This window comes from Bombina bombina, chromosome 7 (genome assembly GCF_027579735.1).
Source record: "Bombina bombina isolate aBomBom1 chromosome 7, aBomBom1.pri, whole genome shotgun sequence".
NCBI classification, from domain to species: domain Eukaryota; kingdom Metazoa; phylum Chordata; class Amphibia; order Anura; family Bombinatoridae; genus Bombina; species Bombina bombina.
Genome location: NC_069505.1, coordinates 305,763,942 through 305,788,519, shown reverse-complemented (window position 1 = coordinate 305,788,519; position 24,578 = coordinate 305,763,942). Strand labels below are relative to the sequence as shown.

Below are 24,578 nucleotides of genomic sequence, written 5' to 3'. Positions count from 1 at the left end.
ATTTACTCCTTCTAAACGTTTTAAGCAATTATATCCTGTGCCGTCTGACAGATTAGAATTTTGGGACAAGATCCCTAAAGTTGATGGGGCTATTTCTACCCTTGCTAAACGTACTACTATTCCTACGTCAGATGGTACTTCGTTAAAGGATCCTCTAGATAGGAAAATTGAGTCCTTTCTAAGAAAAGCTTATCTGTGTTCAGGTAATCTTCTTAGACCTGCTATATCTTTGGCTGATGTTGCTGCAGCTTCAACTTTTTGGTTGGAAACTTTAGCGCAACAAGTAACACATCGTGATTCTCATGATATTATTATTCTTCTTCAACATGCTAATAATTTTATCTGTGATGCCATTTTTGATATTATCAGAGTTGATGTCAGGTTTATGTCTCTAGCTATTTTAGCTAGAAGAGCTTTATGGCTTAAAACTTGGAATGCTGATATGGCTTCTAAATCAACTTTACTTTCCATTTCTTTCCAGGGTAACAAATTATTTGGTTCTCAGTTGGATTCCATTATTTCAACTGTTACTGGTGGGAAAGGAACTTTTTTACCACAGGATAAAAAATCTAAAGGTAAAAACAGGGCTAATAATCGTTTTCGTTCCTTTCGTTTCAACAAAGAACAAAAGCCTGATCCTTCATCCTCAGGAGCAGTTTCAGTTTGGAGACCATCTCCAGTCTGGAATAAATCCAAGCCAGCTAGAAAGGCAAAGCCTGCTTCTAAGTCCACATGAAGGTGCGGCCCTCATTCCAGCTCAGCTGGTAGGGGGCAGGTTACGTTTTTTCAAGACAATTTGGATCAATTCTGTTCACAATCTTTGGATTCAGAGCATTGTTTCAGAAGGGTACAGAATTGGTTTCAAGTTGAGACCTCCTGCAAAGAGATTTTTTCTTTCCCGTGTCCCAGTAAATCCAGTAAAAGCTCAAGCATTTCTGAAATGTGTTTCAGATCTAGAGTTGACTGGAGTAATTATGCCAGTTCCAGTTCCGGAACAGGGGATGGGGTTTTATTCAAATCTCTTCATTGTACCAAAGAAGGAGAATTCTTTCAGACCAGTTCTGGATCTAAAAATATTGAATCGTTATGTAAGGATACCAACGTTCAAGATGGTAACTGTAAGGACTATCTTACCTTTTGTTCAGCAAGGGAATTATATGTCCACAATAGATTTACAGGATGCATATCTGCATATTCCGATTCATCCAGATCACTATCAGTTTCTGAGATTCTCGTTTCTGGACAAGCATTACCAGTTTGTGGCTCTGCCGTTTGGCCTAGCTACAGCTCCAAGAATTTTTACAAAGGTTCTCGGTGCCCTGCTGTCTGTAATCAGAGAACAGGGTATTGTGGTATTTCCTTATTTGGACGATATCTTGGTACTTGCTCAGTCTTTACATTTAGCAGAATCTCATACGAATCGACTTGTGTTGTTTCTTCAAGATCATGGTTGGAGGATCAATTTACCAAAAAGTTCTTTGATTCCTCAGACAAGGGTAATCTTTCTGGGTTTCCAGATAGATTCAGTGTCCATGACTCTGTCTTTAACAGACAAGAGACGTCTAAAGTTGATTACAGCTTGTCGAAAACTTCAGTCACAATCATTTCCTTCGGTAGCCTTATGCATGGAAATTCTAGGTCTTATGACTGCTGCATCGGACGCGATCCCCTTTGCTCGTTTTCACATGCGACCTCTTCAGCTCTGTATGCTGAAGCAATGGTGCAAGGATTACACGAAGATATCTCAATTAATATCTTTAAAACCGATTGTTCGACACTCTCTAACATGGTGGACAGATCACCATCGTTTAATTCAGGGGGCTTCTTTTGTGCTTCCGACCTGGACTGTAATTTCAACAGATGCAAGTCTCACAGGTTGGGGAGCTGTGTGGGGATCTCTGACGGCACAAGGAGTTTGGGAATCTCAGGAGTTGAGATTACCGATCAATATTTTAGAACTCCGTGCAATTTTCAGAGCTCTTCAGTTTTGGCCTCTTCTGAAGAGAGAATCGTTCATTTGTTTTCAGACAGACAATGTCACAACTGTGGCATACATCAATCATCAAGGAGGGACTCACAGTCCTCTGGCTATGAAAGAAGTATCTCGAATTTTGGTTTGGGCGGAATCCAGCTCCTGTCTAATCTCTGCGGTTCATATCCCAGGTGTAGACAATTGGGAAGCGGATTATCTCAGTCGCCAAACGTTGCATCCGGGCGAATGGTCTCTTCACCCAGAGGTATTTCTTCAGATTGTTCAAATGTGGGAACTTCCAGAAATAGATCTGATGGCGTCCCATCTAAACAAGAAACTTCCCAGGTATCTGTCCAGATCCCGGGATCCTCAGGCGGAGGCAGTGGATGCATTATCACTTCCTTGGAAGTATCATCCTGCCTATATCTTTCCGCCTCTAGTTCTTCTTCCAAGAGTAATCTCCAAGATTCTGAAGGAATGCTCGTTTGTTCTGCTGGTAGCTCCGGCATGGCCTCACAGGTTTTGGTATGCGGATCTTGTCCGGATGGCCTCTTGCCAACCGTGGACTCTTCCGTTAAGACCAGACCTTCTGTCACAAGGTCCTTTTTTCCATCAGGATCTGAAATCCTTAAATTTAAAGGTATGGAGATTGAACGCTTGATTCTTGGTCAAAGAGGTTTCTCTGACTCTGTGATTAATACTATGTTACAGGCTCGTAAATCTGTATCTCGAGAGATATATTATAGAGTCTGGAAGACTTATATTTCTTGGTGTCTTTCTCATCATTTTTCCTGGCATTCTTTTAGAATACCGAGAATTTTACAGTTCCTTCAGGATGGTTTAGATAAGGGTTTGTCCGCAAGTTCTTTGAAAGGACAAATCTCTGCTCTTTCTGTTCTTTTTCACAGAAAGATTGCTATTCTTCCTGATATTCATTGTTTTGTACAAGCTTTGGTTCGTATAAAACCTGTCATTAAGTCAATTTCTCCTCCTTGGAGTTTGAATTTGGTTCTGGGAGCTCTTCAAGCTCCTCCGTTTGAACCTATGCATTCATTGGACATTAAATTACTTTCTTGGAAAGTTTTGTTCCTTTTGGCCATCTCTTCTGCCAGAAGAGTTTCTGAATTATCTGCTCTTTCTTGTGAGTCTCCTTTTCTGATTTTTCATCAGGATAAGGCGGTGTTGCGAACTTCTTTTGAATTTTTACCTAAAGTTGTGAATTCCAACAACATTAGTAGAGAAATTGTGGTTCCTTCATTATGTCCTAATCCTAAGAATTCTAAGGAGAAATCGTTGCATTCTTTGGATGTTGTTAGAGCTTTGAAATATTATGTTGAAGCTACGAAATCTTTTCGTAAGACTTCTAGTCTATTTGTTATCTTTTCCGGTTCTAGAAAAGGCCAGAAAGCTTCTGCCATTTCTTTGGCATCTTGGTTGAAATCTTTAATTCATCTTGCCTATGTTGAGTCGGGTAAAACTCCGCCTCAGAGAATTACAGCTCATTCTACTAGGTCAGTTTCTACTTCCTGGGCGTTTAGGAATGAAGCTTCGGTTGACCAGATCTGCAAAGCAGCAACTTGGTCCTCTTTGCATACTTTTACTAAATTCTACCATTTTGATGTATTTTCTTCTTCTGAAGCAGTTTTTGGTAGAAAAGTACTTCAGGCAGCGGTTTCAGTTTGAATCTTCTGCTTATATTTTTCGTTAAACTTTATTTTGGGTGTGGATTATTTTCAGCAGGAATTGGCTGTCTTTATTTTATCCCTCCCTCTCTAGTGACTCTTGTGTGGAAAGATCCACATCTTGGGTAGTCATTATCCCATACGTCACTAGCTCATGGACTCTTGCTAATTACATGAAAGAAAACATAATTTATGTAAGAACTTACCTGATAAATTCATTTCTTTCATATTAGCAAGAGTCCATGAGGCCCGCCCTTTTTTTGTGGTGGTTATGATTTTGTATAAAGCACAATTATTCCAATTCCTTATGTTATATGCTTTCTCACTTTTTTATCACCCCACTTCTTGGCTATTCGTTAAACTGAATTGTGGGTGTGGTGAGGGGTGTATTTATAGGCATTTTGAGGTTTGGGAAACTTTGCCCCTCCTGGTAGGAATGTATATCCCATACGTCACTAGCTCATGGACTCTTGCTAATATGAAAGAAATGAATTTATCAGGTAAGTTCTTACATAAATTATGTTTTTGCAGCTTGATTTTATTATTTTGTGGAATCAAAGCCATTTATTTTGCTCAGCTAATTGATGGCAGATCCGATGCTACTGAAGTACAGTGCACACACTCTACACCGTATCAGTCATATGGCTAACTGCCCAGTCGACTGTTTCTGTGGGTTCTTTTGCACAGACATACTCCTGTCTAAATTCTGCAGGCCATTGCACAATTTACAGATTACTCTAAAATGCTGAAGCTTATTGCACAGTGCACACATCTATTACTGCACTAGGTCCCTGTAACACATTCCACACATCTCCTACTGCCCAAGGTGCCTGCAGCCCTCACGTGTCTGTACAGCGCATTGCACAGGCTTACAAAAGTTCTGCAACACATTGCAGAGATCTGAAGCACATTTGCAGTGCTCTGCGGCTCCCAAGAAGTATTATGTCAAATGACTTCTATTATAAAATGTACTTTGTTGAAATGCATTCCTAGGCAGGATCCTGAGCAGCAACGCACTGTTGGGAGTTAGTTGTTGTTTGGTGGCTTCACACATAGGCTTCTTGTCATTGGCTCACCAAATTAGTTCAGCTAACTGCAGACTAACTATGCTTTTAACTGCTTTGCAGAGGTTAAACGCATAGTAGTATGCAAGTAATAGTGTCATTATAAAATGTTCTTACACATTAAAGCATTTTATTTTTGTACTAGGTTACGTTAACATTTTATCCACCATTGCTAAAGTTTTAACAAAAAAAATAAAAAATATAACTAAATAAAACACACACACAACTATAACATAACCTATTTATTATTATTATTGCTGATTGTTACTTGTCCCTCTGGATATATTCAGCATTCACTTGCTTATGTGGGCAGCTAAAGCTATTGGCTACATGTGAACGCCCACATAAAGATGATTGGCACCCACTGGCTTTCAAGGGAGCAGATATGTTACATAATATAAGAAAAACAGAACGCTCGGTTTGTTTTTTCAGAAAACTTCACAAGTGCTTACCTTTAATTAGAAATTTTAACACACTCGACAATACAAAAAAGTGCTAAAAAGGGCTGCTTTCCCCTTTTTTACATTGATGTGCAACTTATAACGCACTATGCTAAGCTCAGAGCCTAGACAGTCACTCATTTCTGCATACACAACATGCACTTGCTTTCCTTTTGATCAGAATTCGGCATGATAAGATACTTACCAATCAGCAGCTAAGCAAGTACTGAGATTGGCACCCAGGGTAAATCAAAGATGGCATTCACTGTTAAGATTAAAAACGTGAAGCAAAATAAGGTCCCTTAAAAATACATAAAAACAACAAAATACTGAAAAACAATTAAAAAAAAACACTGTGGCCTAGATTTGGAGTTCGGCGGTAGCCGTCAAAACCAGCCTTAGAGGCTCCTAACGCTGGTTTTGGCCGCCCGCTGGTATTTGGAGTCAGTGATTAAAGGGTCTAACGCTCACTTTTCAGCCGCGACTTTTCCATACCGCAGATCCCCCTACGCCATTTGCGTATCCTATCTTTTCAATGGGATCTTTCTAACGCCGGTATTTAGAGTCGTTTCTGAAGTGAGCGTTAGAGCTCTAACGACAAAACTCCAGCCGCCTGAAAATAGCAGGAGTTAAGAGCTTTCTGGCTAACGCCGGTTCATAAAGCTCTTAACTACTGTACCCTAAAGTACACTAACACCCATAAACTACCTATGTACCCCTAAACCGAGCTCCCCCCACATCGCCGCCACTCGATTAAAATTTTTAACCCCTAATCTGCCGACCGCCACCTACGTTATACTTATGTACCCCTAATCTGCTGCCCCTAACCCCGCCGACCCCTGTATTACATTTATTAACCCCTAACCTGCCCCCCACAACGTCGCCGCCAGCTACTTAAAATAATTAACCCCTAATCTTCCGACCGCAAAGCGCCGCCACCTACGTTATCCTTATGTACCCCTAATCTGCTGCCCCTAACACCGCCGACCCCAATATTATATTTATTAACCCCTAATCTGCCCCCCTCAACGTCGCCGACACCTGCCTACACTTATTAACCCCTAATCTGCCGAGCGGACCTGAGCGCTACTATAATAAAGTTATTAACCCCTAACCCGCCTCACTAACCCTATAATAAATAGTATTAACCCCCTAATCTGCCCTCCCTAACATCGCCGACACCTACCTTCAATTATTAACCCCTAATCAGCCGAGCGGAGCTCACCGCTATTCTAATAAATGTATTAACCCCTAAAGCTAAGTCTAACCCTAACACTAACACCCCCCTAACTTAAATATAATTTACATCTAACGAAATAAATTATCTCTTATTAAATAAATGATTCCTATTTAAAGCTAAATACTTACCTGTAAAATAAATCCTAATATAGCTACAATATAAATTATAATTATATTATAGCTATTTTAGGATTAATATTTATTTTACAGGCAACTTTGTAATTATTTTAACCAGGTACAATAGCTATTAAATAGTTAAGAACTATTTAATAGTTACCTAGTTAAAATATTAACAAATTTACCTGTAAAATAAATCCTAACCTAAGATATAATTAAACCTAACACTACCCTATCAATAAAATAATTAAATAAACTACCTACAATTACCTACAATTAACCTAACACTACACTATCAATAAATTAATTAAACACAATTCCTACAAATAAATACAATTAAATAAACTAGCTAAAGTACAAAAAATAAAAAAGAACTAAGTTACAAAAAATAAAAAAATATTTACAAACATAAGAAAAATATTACAACAATTTTAAACTAATTACACCTACTCTAAGCCCCCTAATAAAATAACAAAGCCCCCCAAAATAAAAAATTCCCTACCCTATTCTAAATTAAAAAAGTTACAAGCTCTTTTACCTTACCAGCCCTGAACAGGGCCCTTTGCGGGGCATGCCCCAAGAATTTCAGCTCTTTTGCCTGCAAAACAATAAATACAATACCCCCCCCCCCCAACATTACAACCCACCACCCACATACCCCTAATCTAACCCAAACCCCCCTTAAATAAACCTAACACTAAGCCCCTGAAGATCTTCCTACCTTGTCTTCACCATCCAGGTATCACCGATCCGTCCTGGCTCCAACATCTTCATCCAACCCAAGCGGGGGTTGGCGATCCATCATCCGGTGCTGAAGAGGTCCAGAAGAGGCTCCAAAGTCTTCCTCCTATCCGGCAAGAAGAGGACATCCGGACCGGCAAACATCTTCTCCAAGCGGCATCTTCGATCTTCTTCCATCCGGTGCGGAGCGGGTCCATCTTGAAGCAGGCGACGCGGATCCATCCTCTTCTTCCGTTGTCTCCCGACTAATGACGGTTCCTTTAAGGGACGTCATCCAAGATGGCGTCCCTCGAATTCCGATTGGCTGATAGGATTCTATCAGCCAATCGGAATTAAGGTAAGAATTTTCTGATTGGCTGATGGAATCAGCCAATCAGAATCAAGTTCAATCCGATTGGCTGATCCAATCAGCCAATCAGATTGAGCTTGCATTCTATTGGCTGATCGGAACACGGCGACGTTGAGGGGGGCAGATTAGGGGTTAATAAATATAATATAGGGGTCGGCGATGTTAGGGCAGCAGATTAGGGGTACATAGGGATAACGTAGGTTGCGGCGGTTTACGGAGCGGCAGATTAGGGGTTAAAAAAAATATGCAGGGGTCAGCGATAGCGGGGGCGGCAGATTAGGGGTTAATAAGTGTAAGGTTAGGGGTGTTTAGACTCGGGGTACATGTTAGAGTGTTAGGTGCAGACGTAGGAAGTGTTTCCCCATAGGAAACAATGGGGCTGCGTTAGGAGCTGAACGCTGCTTTTTTGCAGGTGTTAGTTTTTTTTTCAGCTCCAACAGTCCCATTGTTTCCTATGGGAGAATCGTGCACGAGCACGTTTTTGAGGCTGGCCGCGTCCGTAAGCAACTCTGGTATCGAAAGTTGCATTTGCGGTACAAATGCTCTACGCTCCTTTTTTGGAGCCTAACGCAGCATTTGTTTGAACTCTCGATACCAGAGTTAAATTTATGGTGCGGCCAGAAAAAAGCCCGCGGAGCGTTAACAGCCCTTTTACCGCCAAACTCCAAATCTAGGCCTGTGTGTGTTAATATATTTTATATAAATAAAAAACTTTTAAGTCTAACTTAAAAGGAGAGTGACTGGCTGGCACACACTGTGAACAAGAGTATATTAACCAATAGGCAGATGACGCTGATCTTCAAAATCCATAAACCTAATGCTTCCAAAATTTGTCTCCTAACTTTCAGGATTACTGCCTACATCTATATGTCAGGTGTGCTAGCTGGAGGCGCTGGTTCAGCTTGTATCAGTCGTTGGTATCTTCCTTTCCTTTCCTTCCTCAGTTGTATAAGTCTAGGTGCAAAATAGTGGTGCTGAAATATCAGACAATACACCATACAAAGGTGAATATCTACTCACAGTGTATATTGCAGGTTACCGGCTCCTTCCCAATATGAAAAGACAATATCACAGATTCAGTAAAAAAGTTTGTCTTTATTTGGCTCAACGCAAAAGCGTTTCAACGGTCCCAGCCGTCTTTCTCAAGAGCAATAAAAGTGCTTTACAAACCAAAGCATACCTTTCCGCTGCACAGGCGGCCTTTAAATACATGTCAGTTACGCTACCTGCTTCCCCATTGGAGGAGAGCAGGTTTACACCCGATTCAAAATTTCAATTGTAAATTTAAAATAAACATCTAAAAAAACATAAAAAACAATATTAATTATATTAGAAACTATAAGTTTGTTTTAAAATATAAAATTTAAAATTTAAAATATAAAATTTCTGTAGATATCATCATTTTTGCCGGTTTTGTAGTTCCCTTTCAGGTAGTTTTCTGTTTCAAGTTCCCTTTCAGGTCCGGTATGTCAGTGAAGATCACATGTTATAGGTTGTCCAATGAAATTCAGTTTCTGGTATAGTGATGTTTTGTAGTTCCCTTTCAGGTAGTTCTCTATTTTAGGTTCCCATTCAGGTCTGATATGTCAGTGGGTATCACATGTTATCGAATGTCCAATGAAAAACAGTTTCTGATTTTCTCAAAATAAAAAGACATAAGTGTTATTCACAGATACAAAGTTTCTTATATGAATTCTGCTTATCCAAATATTTAGAGGAGGTAGAATAAATTGCCACTTAGAAGTATATTACAAGTTGGAATAGATACTTTTCATAATTAAACATTCATATTATAAATAGACTTCTATATTTATTATATGTTAGATATTGACTCAGCGACTTGTGTGTTGCATATAATTTCTTGAAATTAAGTGTGAGAATTATATTCTTTTGTACAATATGTGTATATATAAACATTAAGTGTGATGATATGACATGAACTGTCTGTATAAATACATATTTATTTTGCCCCCCTTTTTTTTTCTTTTTTTTTTTTTTCTGTGTGTGTCCTTATAATCGTATTCACCTCAACAGGAACAAAAAATGTTACTGATTTATTTAGGCCCCATATTTTCATCTTTTGAATTTATCATTTATTTTGTCCCCCCTTTCCTATGTTAAGAGTTTTTTAGACAAAGGCAGCAATTTTTGTGTCCTTATTTAGACCCCATTGGGCATATGTTCTAAGTGTATGTATCCATTTTAATTCTCTTTGGTCTAGTTGTTTTGCCAGATTACCACCCCTCCAATGAAGTTCAACCTTCTCAATTCCTATCCATAGAAAGGATTCTTTTGTGAAATGTTCACAATTGTTGCAGTGTAGCGGCACTCCGTGGTCATCATGATTCTTTTCTATTTTATTTTGATGTTCCATGATTCTTGTTTTTAAAAATCTGGACGTTTGTCCTAAATACTGGATTTTGCAGCCACATTGCAACAAATATATCACATTTTTACTTTTGCAAGTAATGAATTCTTTTATTTCAAATTTTTTTCCCGAAACTGTGGAGTCAAATGTTTTGTGTGTTCTTCTGGTGTAGTTACAACCTTTGCATTTGCCGCAAGTGAAGAAACCTGTCATGTTACTTATTTGTAAAGGTTTTTTGGGGGCTATGCCTTTTATGAGTGAGGGAGCTAATTTTTGTTTCAAATTTTGTCCTTTTCTGAAGATAACTGTGGGCTTAGCTGGAATTATAGGTCCTAGATATTCATCCTCTTTTATAATGTGCCAGTGCTTTTGTATAATTTTTTTGATTGTATGATGTTCTACATTAAATGTGGTCACAAATTTAGGGAAATTATTGTTAAATGAGGTCTCATTTTTGTGTTTGTTTTCTAACAGGGTTGATCTTATTTTATTTCCAACTTCATTTCTTTCTTTTTCTAAAGCTCTATGGTCATATCCCTTTTGTATGAATCTTTCTTTGAGTATTCTTGATTGTTGTTCGTAATCATCTATATTGCTGCAGTTCCTGCGTATTCGTAGGAATTGGCTTTTTGGTACTGACTTTAGCCAGTTAGGATGGTGGCAGCTATCATGTCTAATGTAGGTGTTAGTGTCACACTTCTTAAAGTATGTTTTGCTGTGGATTTTTTCATCTATAGTGTAAAGAGTTAAATCTAAAAAATGTATTTCTTTTTTGTCATATTCTACTGATAATGTGACTTGCTGATTATTGTTATTAAGTATTTGTACAAATTCTATGAGTTTGGACTCACCCCCCTTCCATATGCACAGAATGTCATCTATATATCTATGCCAGGACACCAGGTCTGCACCAAATTCTTGATTATGCCATACATGAGTCGTCTCAAAATAGTCCATGTAAATATTGGCATAACTTGGTGCAAACCTGGTGCCCATGGCAGTCCCACAAATCTGTAAATAGTAGTTCCCATTGAACCAAAAAAAGTTGTGATATAGAATAAATTCTATGGCTCTAAGTATGAAATCTAGTAATTTATATGAAGGGAGAAACAAAAGAGAAACACAAAACAGAAATAAGGGAAAGTTTTTCAAGACCCCCTCACCATTACACATACCAGAAAGAGGATCATATGAGGGAGAGAGAGAAACATTCACACAGGGAAAATTGGACACATCAAAACAAATATTCACCAATCAGGATAGATCATCCTCAGAAAAAGAGGGGAAGAACTCCAAACATAGAGGAAATAGAGGAGGAAGAGGGAAATCAAAGAAAGAGGAGACAGTAACACAGGGGATCTTTAATCTTTCATCCAAAACCATAAGTGACAATGAAAAATCAGTTTTATCCAGGGGATTAAAATTTATCCCCACACAAAAAGTTAATTCTTTTCAACTCTTTGTAGATGCACAAAAATTTGTGAGAAATTTAACGGTAAAAAGATTCTTTGCCAAACAGCCATCTGTACAATATATACCACCTCAAGATAGTCTAAGAAGTAAATTTAAAAACCCCTCAAGATTTTACCCAAGTCACATAAAGGGTCCCAATATAGAGGTATTTAATAAATTGGTAATGAAAGATATAGACAATTTAACCAACAAAGTAAATAAGAGTTATCACAATCTTACAAAACAAGAAAAGGATATTCTTACAAATCTAAACAAGAGAGAAGATGTAGTGATAAAGGAGGCGGACAAGGGTGGAGGTGTGGTCATTCTAGATAAAGAACATTATATGGAGGAAGCTAACAGAATCCTAGGAGACTCTAATACATATATTATTTTAACAAAGAATCCTAAAAAAGAATACACCTCCACTCTTCAAAAACTACTTATGGAAGCATTTAACCAAAATATAATAACAGAAGAGGAATTTGATTTTCTTTATAAAACAGATTCTAAGACCCCAATTTTTTATTTTTTACCCAAATTACATAAGCATGCAACAAGGCCACCAGGAAGGCCGATTATCAGTGGGATAGATTCTTTAAGTTCAAACTTGTCAGCATTCATAGATTTTTTTCTCCAACCCTATGCACAGAAGGCAAAATCTCATTTAAAAGATACCAAACATGTTTTACAAATCATACAAAATATACCCTGGCAAGAAAATTACTTTTGGGTCACCATGGACAATTGATCACAAAAAAGGGATTGAGGCAGTTAAATGGAAACTATCAGAAGATAAAGATTTATCACCAAAATTACTAGATTTCATACTTAGAGCCATAGAATTTATTCTATATCACAACTTTTTTTGGTTCAATGGGAACTACTATTTACAGATTTGTGGGACTGCCATGGGCACCAGGTTTGCACCAAGTTATGCCAATATTTACATGGACTATTTTGAGACGACTCATGTATGGCATAATCAAGAATTTGGTGCAGACCTGGTGTCCTGGCATAGATATATAGATGACATTCTGTGCATATGGAAGGGGGGTGAGTCCAAACTCATAGAATTTGTACAAATACTTAATAACAATAATCAGCAAGTCACATTATCAGTAGAATATGACAAAAAAGAAATACATTTTTTAGATTTAACTCTTTACACTATAGATGAAAAAATCCACAGCAAAACATACTTTAAGAAGTGTGACACTAACACCTACATTAGACATGATAGCTGCCACCATCCTAACTGGCTAAAGTCAGTACCAAAAAGCCAATTCCTACGAATACGCAGGAACTGCAGCAATATAGATGATTACGAACAACAATCAAGAATACTCAAAGAAAGATTCATACAAAAGGGATATGACCATAGAGCTTCAGAAAAAGAAAGAAATGAAGTTGGAAATAAAATAAGATCAACCCTGTTAGAAAACAAACACAAAAATGAGACCTCATTTAACAATAATTTCCCTAAATTTGTGACCACATTTAATGTAGAACATCATACAATCAAAAAAATTATACAAAAGCACTGGCACATTATAAAAGAGGATGAATATCTAGGACCTATAATTCCAGCTAAGCCCACAGTTATCTTCAGAAAAGGACAAAATTTGAAACAAAAATTAGCTCCCTCACTCATAAAAGGCATAGCCCCCAAAAAACCTTTACAAATAAGTAACATGACAGGTTTCTTCACTTGCGGCAAATGCAAAGGTTGTAACTACACCAGAAGAACACACAAAACATTTGACTCCACAGTTACGGGAAAAAAATTTGAAATAAAAGAATTCATTACTTGCAAAAGTAAAAATGTGATATATTTGTTGCAATGTGGCTGCAAAATCCAGTATTTAGGACAAACGTCCAGATTTTTAAAAACAAGAATCATGGAACATCAAAATAAAATAGAAAAGAATCATGATGACCACGGAGTGCCGCTACACTGCAACAATTGTGAACATTTCACAAAAGAATCCTTTCTATGGATAGGAATTGAGAAGGTTGAACTTCATTGGAGGGGTGGTAATCTGGCAAAACAACTAGACCAAAGAGAATTAAAATGGATACATACACTTAGAACATATGCCCAATGGGGTCTAAATAAGGACACAAAAATTGCTGCCTTTGTCTAAAAAACTCTTAACATAGGAAAGGGGGGACAAAATAAATGATAAATTCAAAAGATGAAAATATGGGGCCTAAATAAATCAGTAACATTTTTTGTTCCTGTTGAGGTGAATACGATTATAAGGACACACACAGAAAAAAAAAAAAAAAAAAAAAAAAAAAAAAGGGGGGCAAAATAAATATGTATTTATACAGACAGTTCATGTCATATCATCACACTTAATGTTTATATATACACATATTGTACAAAAGAATATAATTCTCACACTTAATTTCAAGAAATTATATGCAACACACAAGTCGCTGAGTCAATATCTAACATATAATAAATATAGAAGTCTATTTATAATATGAATGTTTAATTATGAAAAGTATCTATTCCAACTTGTAATATACTTCTAAGTGGCAATTTATTCTACCTCCTCTAAATATTTGGATAAGCAGAATTCATATAAGAAACTTTGTATCTGTGAATAACACTTATGTCTTTTTATTTTGAGAAAATCAGAAACTGTTTTTCATTGGACATTCGATAACATGTGATACCCACTGACATATCAGACCTGAATGGGAACCTAAAATAGAGAACTACCTGAAAGGGAACTACAAAACATCACTATACCAGAAACTGAATTTCATTGGACAACCTATAACATGTGATCTTCACTGACATACCGGACCTGAAAGGGAACTTGAAACAGAAAACTACCTGAAAGGGAACTACAAAACCGGCAAAAATGATGATATCTACAGAAATTTTATATTTTAAATTTTAAATTTTATATTTTAAAACAAACTTATAGTTTCTAATATAATTAATATTGTTTTTTATGTTTTTTTAGATGTTTATTTTAAATTTACAATTGAAATTTTGAATCGGGTGTAAACCTGCTCTCCTCCAATGGGGAAGCAGGTAGCGTAACTGACATGTATTTAAAGGCCGCCTGTGCAGCGGAAAGGTATGCTTTGGTTTGTAAAGCACTTTTATTGCTCTTGAGAAAGACGGCTGGGACCGTTGAAACGCTTTTGCGTTGAGCCAAATAAAGACAAACTTTTTTACTGAATCTGTGATATTGTCTTTTCATATTGGGAAGGAGCCGGTAACCTGCAATATACACTGTGAGTAGATATTCACCTTTGTATGGTGTATTGTCTGATATTTCAGCACCACTATTTTGCACCTAGACTTATACAACTGAGGAAGGAAAGGAAAGGAAGATACCAACGACTGATACAAGCTGAACCAGCGCCTCCAGCTAGCACACCTGATATATTCACACAGACCTTGGGAGAGACTGTGGGACGGCTGCGGTTCACCAGAAGGGGAAAGTATTAATACATATTATACACCTGTTTGCATGTATATCTATATGTCCATTTAGCCATCACTGGATCCTATGTTTGCAATAAACTTGCCAGGTGTTTTCCCCAACAGTCTATCTGGCTCTTATTATTAACACCCCCTGCCTTGTTATACTAAAACATGAAGCAAGCTCCAGAGAGGAAAAATGTCACCTATACGGTGTGTAAATTAGCTATAATCTCTAATATATGAAATAAGCACAATACTAATGGTAAGTATCACCTTACTCTGTGTGTCCGGGAAGAACAACTGCAAGATAGGTGGCAAACAACCAAATACCATAAAGGTTACGTGGCATTGGAGGGTCAGCATGAGGGAAGCTGTCACACCTTGAGGTGTCAGCGGAGGACACAATGATGTTAAGCGTGCTCAACACATGGAGTCACTCATACTCCCTACTGTCAGCAGCTATTGGAGGTGCGGTTGGCACACAGGGAATCCCCGCAGCCTTCGTCTGTAATGCGCCGTTCTCTTCAATGACCACCTCCTGCTGCCTCTTCTTCTCCTTTTCGTGCTTCTCATGGGGCTTCTTGGATTTTTCAGACAATTAAATGTCCTTTAAAGGCTGTTGCAGTAAACGAGAAGGGCCGGGCAGAGGGAGGGATGAGTTGGTGCTACTGCACAAACGGAGTTCCACAGCTCCACCATTTTGGGCTCCTGCGATCCCCTGGCTCCGCCGCCGAGCTGCCAGAAACTGAAAGCTTGAATGGTGCGAACAAAAACACAAATGAATTTATGAACGAGTTAGAAAAAAATAATGATTAAAGAACTTAAACAAAAACTGAAATTAAGTATTTAGAAAAATATATTGCCCATAATATGATTCCTGGAGGATTGAGATTAGAAAAAGTATGTACTTTTGAATTAAATGAAACCCTTCAAGAGTGTTTTACAGCTTTAGAAAAAAACTCTTTTGTACTTATTGAAATAATCCAAAAAGGCAAGAAACATCAGCCTAGCAGAAAAAGATAAGAGAATAAATGAGATTAAGGATATCCTAGAAAGCAGATAAGATTCAGACACATTTAAGACAAAAAGAGATTATTAAAACGCTTATTAACACAAATTTAGTTCTACAAAGGATATAAAAGAAGAAAATGAAAATAAATAAAGATGATTATTCAGGGAATTTAGAACAGCATACCACGGTACAACCAGATATATCTATACAAAACACTCACAAAACACCAATTCAAAAAATGAAAAATGTTAACAATAACAGATATAAGAACTCTGAACACTATAGACCACGCAGAAACAGTGAGACACTGCCGCATAATACAATAGGAAACAACTATCACAATAATAGGGATTTTGAATGAAGAAATATTCCCCATTGGAATTCTCAGTATAGTAGGAATGCATACTCCCCCTATGAAAGGAATGAGTATAACCACCACAATAGATATCTCAACAATCAATGGAGGGATTAGAGATAGGAAAATAGAGTATGGGAAGAGAAGAGACAGGTAAATAGATTTCATAACAAACCCCAAAAGAAATAACGTAATTGGAGGATACCTTTAAGAAATAGATATCACCCACTAGCACAAAGTATATCACATAAACCAATAAGGGAAACTAGAGAACAAAATCATGAAACACATTCAGCTCATTTTTTAGGAGACACACCAAGGGCCGAGACCTCAAGAGGAGGGATCACAGAACAAGTGCACCTCTAATGAATCTAAGAAAAAGAACTCTAGAGGAAAGAGAGGAGGAAGGAACAGAAACAACAACAAAAAACCCAGAGAGAGGAGGGACATATGGTAGAGCTAGCCCCTAATGGAGTCTTTAACATCAGCAATTACGAACTAAGTAATGAAGAAACTAAAGTCCTAGGTTTGGGGTTATCATTTGCCCCCAGTTACAAAATGAACAAATTTAAAACTCACATGAATGTTCATCAGTTTGTGAGAAAACTAGCACTTAAAAGATATTTTTTTTAAAAAACCCTGTTGAGTACAATAGATATCCACAAACCCTGGCGATACACAGACACAGAAATATGTGCACACAGGATTAAAACAAAATCAAAATTCTATCCCATTCACGAGAAAGGGAAAAATCTAGAACTATTTGAGAAACTAGTTTTCATAGATATAGAAAGATGCGATACCATGAAAAAACTACCTGGAAGTTTGAATAAATGTGAAAATGAAGCATTAAAAGGACTAAAAAGAGAACGAAAACATAGTGATTAAGCCAGCCGATAAAGGGGGAGGAGTGGTAGTAATGAATAAAGACTACTACCTTAAGGAGGCAGAAAGACTCCTAAGTGATGAAATCACTTACAAGGAACTTAAGAGAGATCCGACTAGAGCAGATGTTATCCTATTATGTAAACATTCAGAAAAAGCTAAAAGTAAAGGCATTCTCAATACAAAAGAATTCAATTATATTAACCCAGAATACCGATATTTTACTTTCTTCCGAAAAGAGGAGAGGAGGCAATTTCGAGACCAGACTTCTAAAAAAAAAAAAGAGGCCGAACTGATACACAGAATGAAAACACTGTGCCCACTAGGGCTTAACTCTGAGCTAGATGTTACTCCTTTTAAGTATGAGTAAACTCTTATTCTCCTTTATTTATGATCCGTCATTTATGTCCATCTATTTGTAGATCACCCCTGGTCAACTCTTTAGGGTTCTATTATATATAATAAAAATATATATTTTTCATTATATAAATTCCACTTTTGTGAATTATGTATAATTACTTCTTTTTTCTATTATTATTACTTTTTTTATTGCAAGACTGCAAGACTCGTATTACCAGCGGTAGTGAAAAAGAGCCTTAACGCTGCTTTTTCATGTTTTTTTCATATGGCAAAACTCGTAATCTAGCCGTGATTTACTTAAACAGATTATCTTACTTTAACAGATAATCAATCAATGCAGCAGACCCTCTCAGAGCACGCTCCAATAGTTACTACTTTAAATTTATAGCCTAGGTAGGCCCACACAGGTGAAAATAATCCCTCCCCTAATTACACACACACACAGGAAACAACCCTAGCTTAGAAACAAACTTAAATATAAACAGTTATTTTTTAAAATGTACCTCTCACACAGCAAACAATTTAAAAGTTCCCTTGTTTAGCTAACTGCTTTACTTAAACAGACAAATTCCATCGGATTCCATCGGATTATCAGTTGAAGCATTGATAAATCGGCCCATTGGTCTGAACTTCAAATGATAAGTAGATATTTTTTGGACAAATTTCAGAAGTTATGTCTATTTCCACTACCCCTGTATCATGTATCAGCCATCAGCCAATCACAAATGCATATACGTATATTCTTTGAATTCTTGCACAGGCTCAGTAGGAGCTGGTGACTGAAACAGTGTAAATATAAAAAGACTGTGCACATTTTGTTAATGGAAGCAAATTGGAAAATTGCATGCTCTATCTGAATCATGAAAGTTTAATTTTGACTTGAGTGTCCCTTTAAGTTACGTGTTGGATAAGGACAATAAAATATAATACACATCTAAATAGTTTCACTGCATAACAAGCTGGTTCTTTGTTGCTGTAAACAGTATCACTACAATGTATACATTTTGGAAATAAAATGTTAGACATGCTCTGAGCTCAAGGGTCAGTGTATTTTATCAGGAATAAGATCTCTGAATGTGGGATGTTTTGGCGCACTCAGTCACCGACTGTAGGATGTACTATTTGACATGTAGGCTTTCATCAGATATATGCATATTATGTTACATTTAACAATAGGAGTGTCTGTGTATTTGTGGAGATTACATGATTACTGTGGCTTGTTTAGAAAAGTGTCTACAAAACATTATTGTCTGATCATCTCACCTATATGTTTTATTCTAAATTAATATTTCTTTTTAATTAATCATCCGTGAAAATTCAGGTAATTTCAGGTCATTAGCATGGCATATTCTAACCATTGCTTGCTGTCTAAAAACAGAGATGAAGAATAATTTAACCCTAATAATCGTTATGGATAAGAAAATGATGTGAACAATGTCACCCCCTGCAGATTTGCAGCCAATCGGCCGCTAGCAGGGGGTGTCAATCAACCCGATCGTATTCTATCGTGTTGATTTTTGCCGCCTCAGAACAGGCGGACAGGTTATGTCTGTTTAGGCTCGCCGGAAACACGGGGCATCAAGCTCCATACGGGTTAAAATGTAATAAAGTTTTAAGTGAAGGTCAATTTTCACGTGAAAGTGCCCGTTTAAAAAAAAAAAAAAAAAAAAAAACTATTAAAAACAAGGGCACTTTCATTCATGAAAATTTACATTTCAGCTGTTTTTTTAAAATATATTTTTTCTTCTTGAAGCCGCTCCAGTGCTTTGCCCGTTGCAAGCCTCTTCATACGTCAGCAATGACGATTCCGACATCCTCCAATTACGGCTTCCCCCCCCCCCGGGGTAATCATTGCCTGAGGCAATGCCGTGATTGGAGGAAGCCGGTTTCGTCATTGCTGGGTAAGTAAACCAGAAAGAAGCAGATGGGGCATTGTTTCAGAACGGCTATCCAGCGTTTCAGAAGAACAAGGTAAGTATTTTTAAAATACGGTGCAATGTCAATTCATGAATGAAAGTGCCCCTGTTTTTAATAGTTTTTTTAAAAAACGGGCACTTTCAAATGAAAATTTACCTTCACTTTAAACAACACTAAAACAAAGCTGATTTAATGTAAGTTCCTTCTAAAAGGGTCATAAAACCCCACATATTTCTTTCATGATTTAGATATAGCATACATGTTCTGTAAAATATTTTGTTAAAGGGACAGTAAAGTCAAAATTAAACTTTCATGATTTAGATAGAGCATGCAATTTTAAACAACTTTCTAATTTACTTCTATTATTACATTTTCCTTGTCCTCTTGGTATCTTTTGTTGAAAGGCAGGGATGTAAGCTTAGGAGTGTGCATGTGTTTGCAGCACTATATAGCAGCAGTTTTGCAAGAATGTTATACATTAGCAAGAGCACTAGAGGGTAGCACTTTTTTCTTACATGTAGTGCTTCAGATATGTGCACGCTACCTACCTCAGTATATCTTCATTAGAGAATACTATGAGAATGAAGTAAATTTGATTATAGAAGTAAATTGGAAACCTTTTTTTTTAAATTGGATGCTCTGCCCCTTTAATGCCTTATAGCATAAAGTGATTTTCATTTAATTGTACAGCTTTTTTTGCTTTTGTCCAATGAGCTTGAAGAGACGATACACATTTTGAGATTGTTAATATGTTTTATTATATTTTGGAAAAACTCTATGTGCTAGATTAGAAGTGACGTTCTAACATTAGCATGCACGATATTGAAATATCGCTCCCGCGTTATCTTGCGCATGTAAAACAAGTTGAAAATAAACGCTACTGCACAAGCCCAACATAAATTTGCGCTCGTCTGATTAGCGCGACTAAAGACCTTGGGGCATATGTATCAAGCTCCTTATGGACCGCTGCTCCATAACCTGTCCGCCTGCTCTGAGCAGGCGGACACACATCGCCGGAAATCAGCCCGATCGAGTACGATCGGGTTGATTGACACCCCCCTGCTGGCGGCCTTGTGAGCTGCTGGTGCAATGCTGAATACGGCGAGCGTATTGCTCGCCGTATTCAGCGAGGTCTGGCGGACCCGATCCGCAGTGTCGGATCAGGTCCGCCAGACCATGATAACTAGAGGCCCTTGTGTAAAGGGTTAGGGCTAAAAAACAAACAAGTTGCTTTAAACACAACATAATAAATTGTTACACTCATATATTCGCTATCTACTAAAATTAATCATATAAATATTATATATATATATATATATATATATATATATATATATATATATATATATATGTATATGACAAGGTATTTGAATGGAAAGGGCTATAATGGATATATACATACACATACAAATGTATGTATGTATATATACATATTTATATATGTGTATACATGTGTATTTATTTTTATATGTGTATACGTATATACATACATTTATACACATATAAACACATATATACAAATGTATACAAATATATACATATCTATATATACTTTGGAGGCTTTCCCAGTCAAATACCTGAAACCAAGAAACATAATTTTTATTAACCTTTAATATTTAATAATGTTTTTTACTGTGTATGTACTGTAAATATTTTATATTCCAATGTTCTTCACATAGGGGAATATTTTATATGTATTTTTAAATATATATTCCTATATATATATATATATATATATATATATATATATATATATATATATATATATATATATATATATATATATATATATATATATACTAGTACTAAAGCCCAGGCCATTTTTTGCAGTACAGCGGTCCCACCCCTTGCTCTCCCCCCTCTCTTTTGCTCTCTCTTCCCCCCTCTCTTTTGCTTTCTCTCCCCCCTCTCTTTTGCTTTCTCTCCCCCCCTCTCCTTTGCTCTCTCTCTCCCCTCTTTTGCTCTCTCTCTCCCCTCTTTTGCTCTCTCTCTCCCCTCTTTGGCTCTCTCCCTCCTTTCTTTTGCTCTCTTTCCCTTCTCTTTTGTTCTCTCCCCCCTCTTTGGCTCTCCCCCCCTCTTTGGCTCTCTCTCCCCCCTCTTTGGCTCTCTCTCCCCCCTCTTTGGCTCTCTCCCCTCCCTCTTTGGCTCTCTCCCCTCTTTTGCTCTCTCTCCCCTTTAGCTCTCTCTCTCCCCCCTCTTTGGCTCTCCCCCCCCTTTGGCTCTCTCCCCCCCCTTTGGCTCTCTCCCCCCCCTTTGGCTCTCTCCCCCCCCTCTTTGGCTCCCCCCCCCACTCTTTGGCTCTCTCCTCCCCCTCTTTGGCTCTCTCCTCCCCCTCTTTGGCTCTCCCCCCCCCTCTTTGGCTCTCTCTCCCCCCTCTTTGGCTCTCTCCCCTCTTTGGCTCTCTCCCCTCTTTTGCTCTCTCTCCTCTTTGGCTCTCTTTCCTCTTTGGCTCTCTCTCTCCCCCCTCTTTGGCTCTCCCCCCCCTCTTTTGCTCTCTCTCTCCCCTCTTTGGCTCTCTCCCCCCTCTTTGGCTCCCCCCCCTCTTTGGCTCTCTCCACCCCCTCTTTGGCTCTCTCCCCCCCCCTCTTTGCCTCTCTCCCCCCCCTCTTTGGCTCTCTCCCGCCCCCCTCTTTGGCTCTCTCTCTCCCCTCTTTGGCTCTCTCCCCTCTTTGGCGCTCTCTCCTCTTTGGCTCTCTTTCCTCTTTGGCTCTTTTTCCTCTTTGGCTCTCTCTCTCCCCCTCTTTGGCTCTCCCCCCCCTTTGACTCTCTCCCCCCCCTCTTTGGCTCTCTCTCTCCCCCCCTCTTTGGCTCTCTCCCCCTCCCTCTTTGGCTCTCTCTCCCCCCTCTTTGGCTCTCTCTCCCCCCTCTTTGGCTCTCTCTCCTCTTTGGCTCTCTCTCCTCTTTGGCTCTCTCTCCTCTTTGGCTCTTTTTCCTCTTTAGCTCTCTTTCCTCTTTGACTCTCTCTCCCCCCCCCCCTTTGGCTCTCTCCCCACCCCTTTGGCTCTCTCACCCCCCTCTTTTGCTCTCTCTCTCTCTCCCCTCTTTGGCTCTCTCCCCCCTCTTTTGTTCTCTCCCCCCCTCTTTGGCTCTCTCCCCCCCCTCTTAGGCTCTCCCCCCCCCTCTTTGGCTCTCCCCCCCCGTCTTTGGCTCTCTCTCCCCCCTCTTTGGCTCTCTCCCCTCTTTGGCTCTCTCTCCTCTTTGGCTCTCTTTCCTCTTTGGCTCTCTCTCTCCCCCCTCTTTGGCTCCCCCCCCCTCTTTGGCTCTCCCCCCTCTTTGGCTCTCTCCCCCCCCTCTTTGGCTCTCCCCCCCCCTCTTTGGCTCTCTCTCCCCCCCCTCTTTGGCTCTCCCCCCCCTCTTTGGCTCTCCCCCCTCTTTGGCTCTCTCCCCTCTTTGTCTCTCTCTCCTCTTTGGCTCTCTTTCCTCTTTGGCTCTCTCTCTCCCCCCTCTTTGGCTCTCTCTCTCCCCCCTCTTTGGCTCTCCCCCCCCTCTTTTGCTCTCTCTCTCCCCTCTTTGGCTCTCTCCCCCCTCTTTGGCTCCCCCCCCCCTCTTTGGCTCTCTCCCCCCCTCTTTGGCTCTGCCCCCCCTCTTTGGCCCTTCTCCCACCCTCTCCTGCTCCCTCTCTGGCTCTGTCTTCATTGAAAGCCTTTGCCTCTCTGGCCACGCCCCCATCGCTGCACCCCACCCGGCCACGCCCTATCGCGGCCCCTCGCGATGCCCGGCCACGCCCCTCGCGGCGCCCGGCCACGCCCCCATCTCAACATCGGCCACGCTCCCTGACACTCAGCTTCAGCCTTGCTCTGTGCTGAGTGCTGAGTGTCAGGATCCAAACGGTCAGGTATGTTTGTCACGTGCAGTCTCTACTGCGCATGACTGCATCTGACAAACATACTTGGCCATTTATTATATAGGATATATATATATATATATATATATACCACAGTCCAATGATTGCACTCTCTGGATTTAACTCACAGCAAACTTTATTGTGAACGTTTTTGGGGGATTCACTCCTTCCTCAAATAATGTATATATGTGTGTGTATATATATATATATATATATATATATATATATATATATATATTTTAAAAATAGAACATTTCCTTCTATGTGAACAACATTGGAATGTAAAATATTCATAAATACCTTCAGGTTAGCACAGTAGGTTTAACCCCTGTCTGGTTAGTGCGTGAGCAATACGTTTTATGTTTTTTTCCAGTTTGCTCTCTCTAATGAGGTCTATGGAGAGGAGAAGTTAATGCTGTTGCAATATCCAAAGTCGGCTTTCGCTCGCGCACAAACAATTTACTTTCAACTTGAGTGTTTGTACGCGAGCAAAAGCACTAAACAATTTCCCACTTGTAATCTGGCCCCTTTCATGGTAATTTAAAAATAGCAAAAGTCCTGACTTAGGGCTCGTTGCCATTGAGGTGGTAAATTGTGGAAACCGGTGATAAAATCGTTTATCTCCATTAACGTCTATGGAGATTTTTAAAGTTACCACCAGTTTCCAAACGTGACCACCTCAATTGATACTAGCCCTTAGTTAGCACAGCCATGTTCTTCAGTAATTGTTTGCACGCTCTAGTAACCAATTTAAAACTATCCCTAATTGGATTTAGCAGAGAAGGAAATGTTACAATTTGGCAGCTTTATAGACACTGAAACTTTTCACTTGTTTCTTCAATATTGAAACAACTAATATCATATAAAAATACATCTGCATAAGCATTTATTTATAGTGCTCAATGCCACTGTAAAATATGGTAGTAAACTAGTAAACAGTGTGTAAGCACCTTATACTGGTGGTGTTATACATGACTGACAGTTGAAGGAGCCGATCTGGGCTTTAGTCCACAGACAACAAGGCTAGTCATGGTCATAAAGTTATTGTTTTGCAGTTATCTGATAAAGCCAGTTAGTGAAAAATATGTATGTAGTAGGGTTAGGCTTGAGATGTCAGCAGGTACATTTCATGTTCTGAGAAACCAAGATTGCAAAAATTCCAGAGCTAAATTACATGAAAAAGGGGCAAAATAAATAATAAAACTATATTGCAAAGATGTTTCATTATATATAATTTAAACATTTTAAATAAAAATCACAAGGTGTTTATTGTCCCTTTACGTTACTTGAAGCTCCTTGAAAAAGGCCTGTCTGGAAATAAATAAAA

The 24,578-nt window shown here is 38.7% G+C and overlaps 1 protein-coding gene across 6 annotated transcripts in view; it reads left to right on the top strand.

Annotated features, from left to right (window-relative positions):
- MITF (melanocyte inducing transcription factor) overlaps positions 1-24,578 on the top strand; it is a 449,993-nt gene that overhangs the window by 70,005 nt on the left and 355,410 nt on the right. The gene's annotated exons all lie outside the window — the stretch shown is intronic.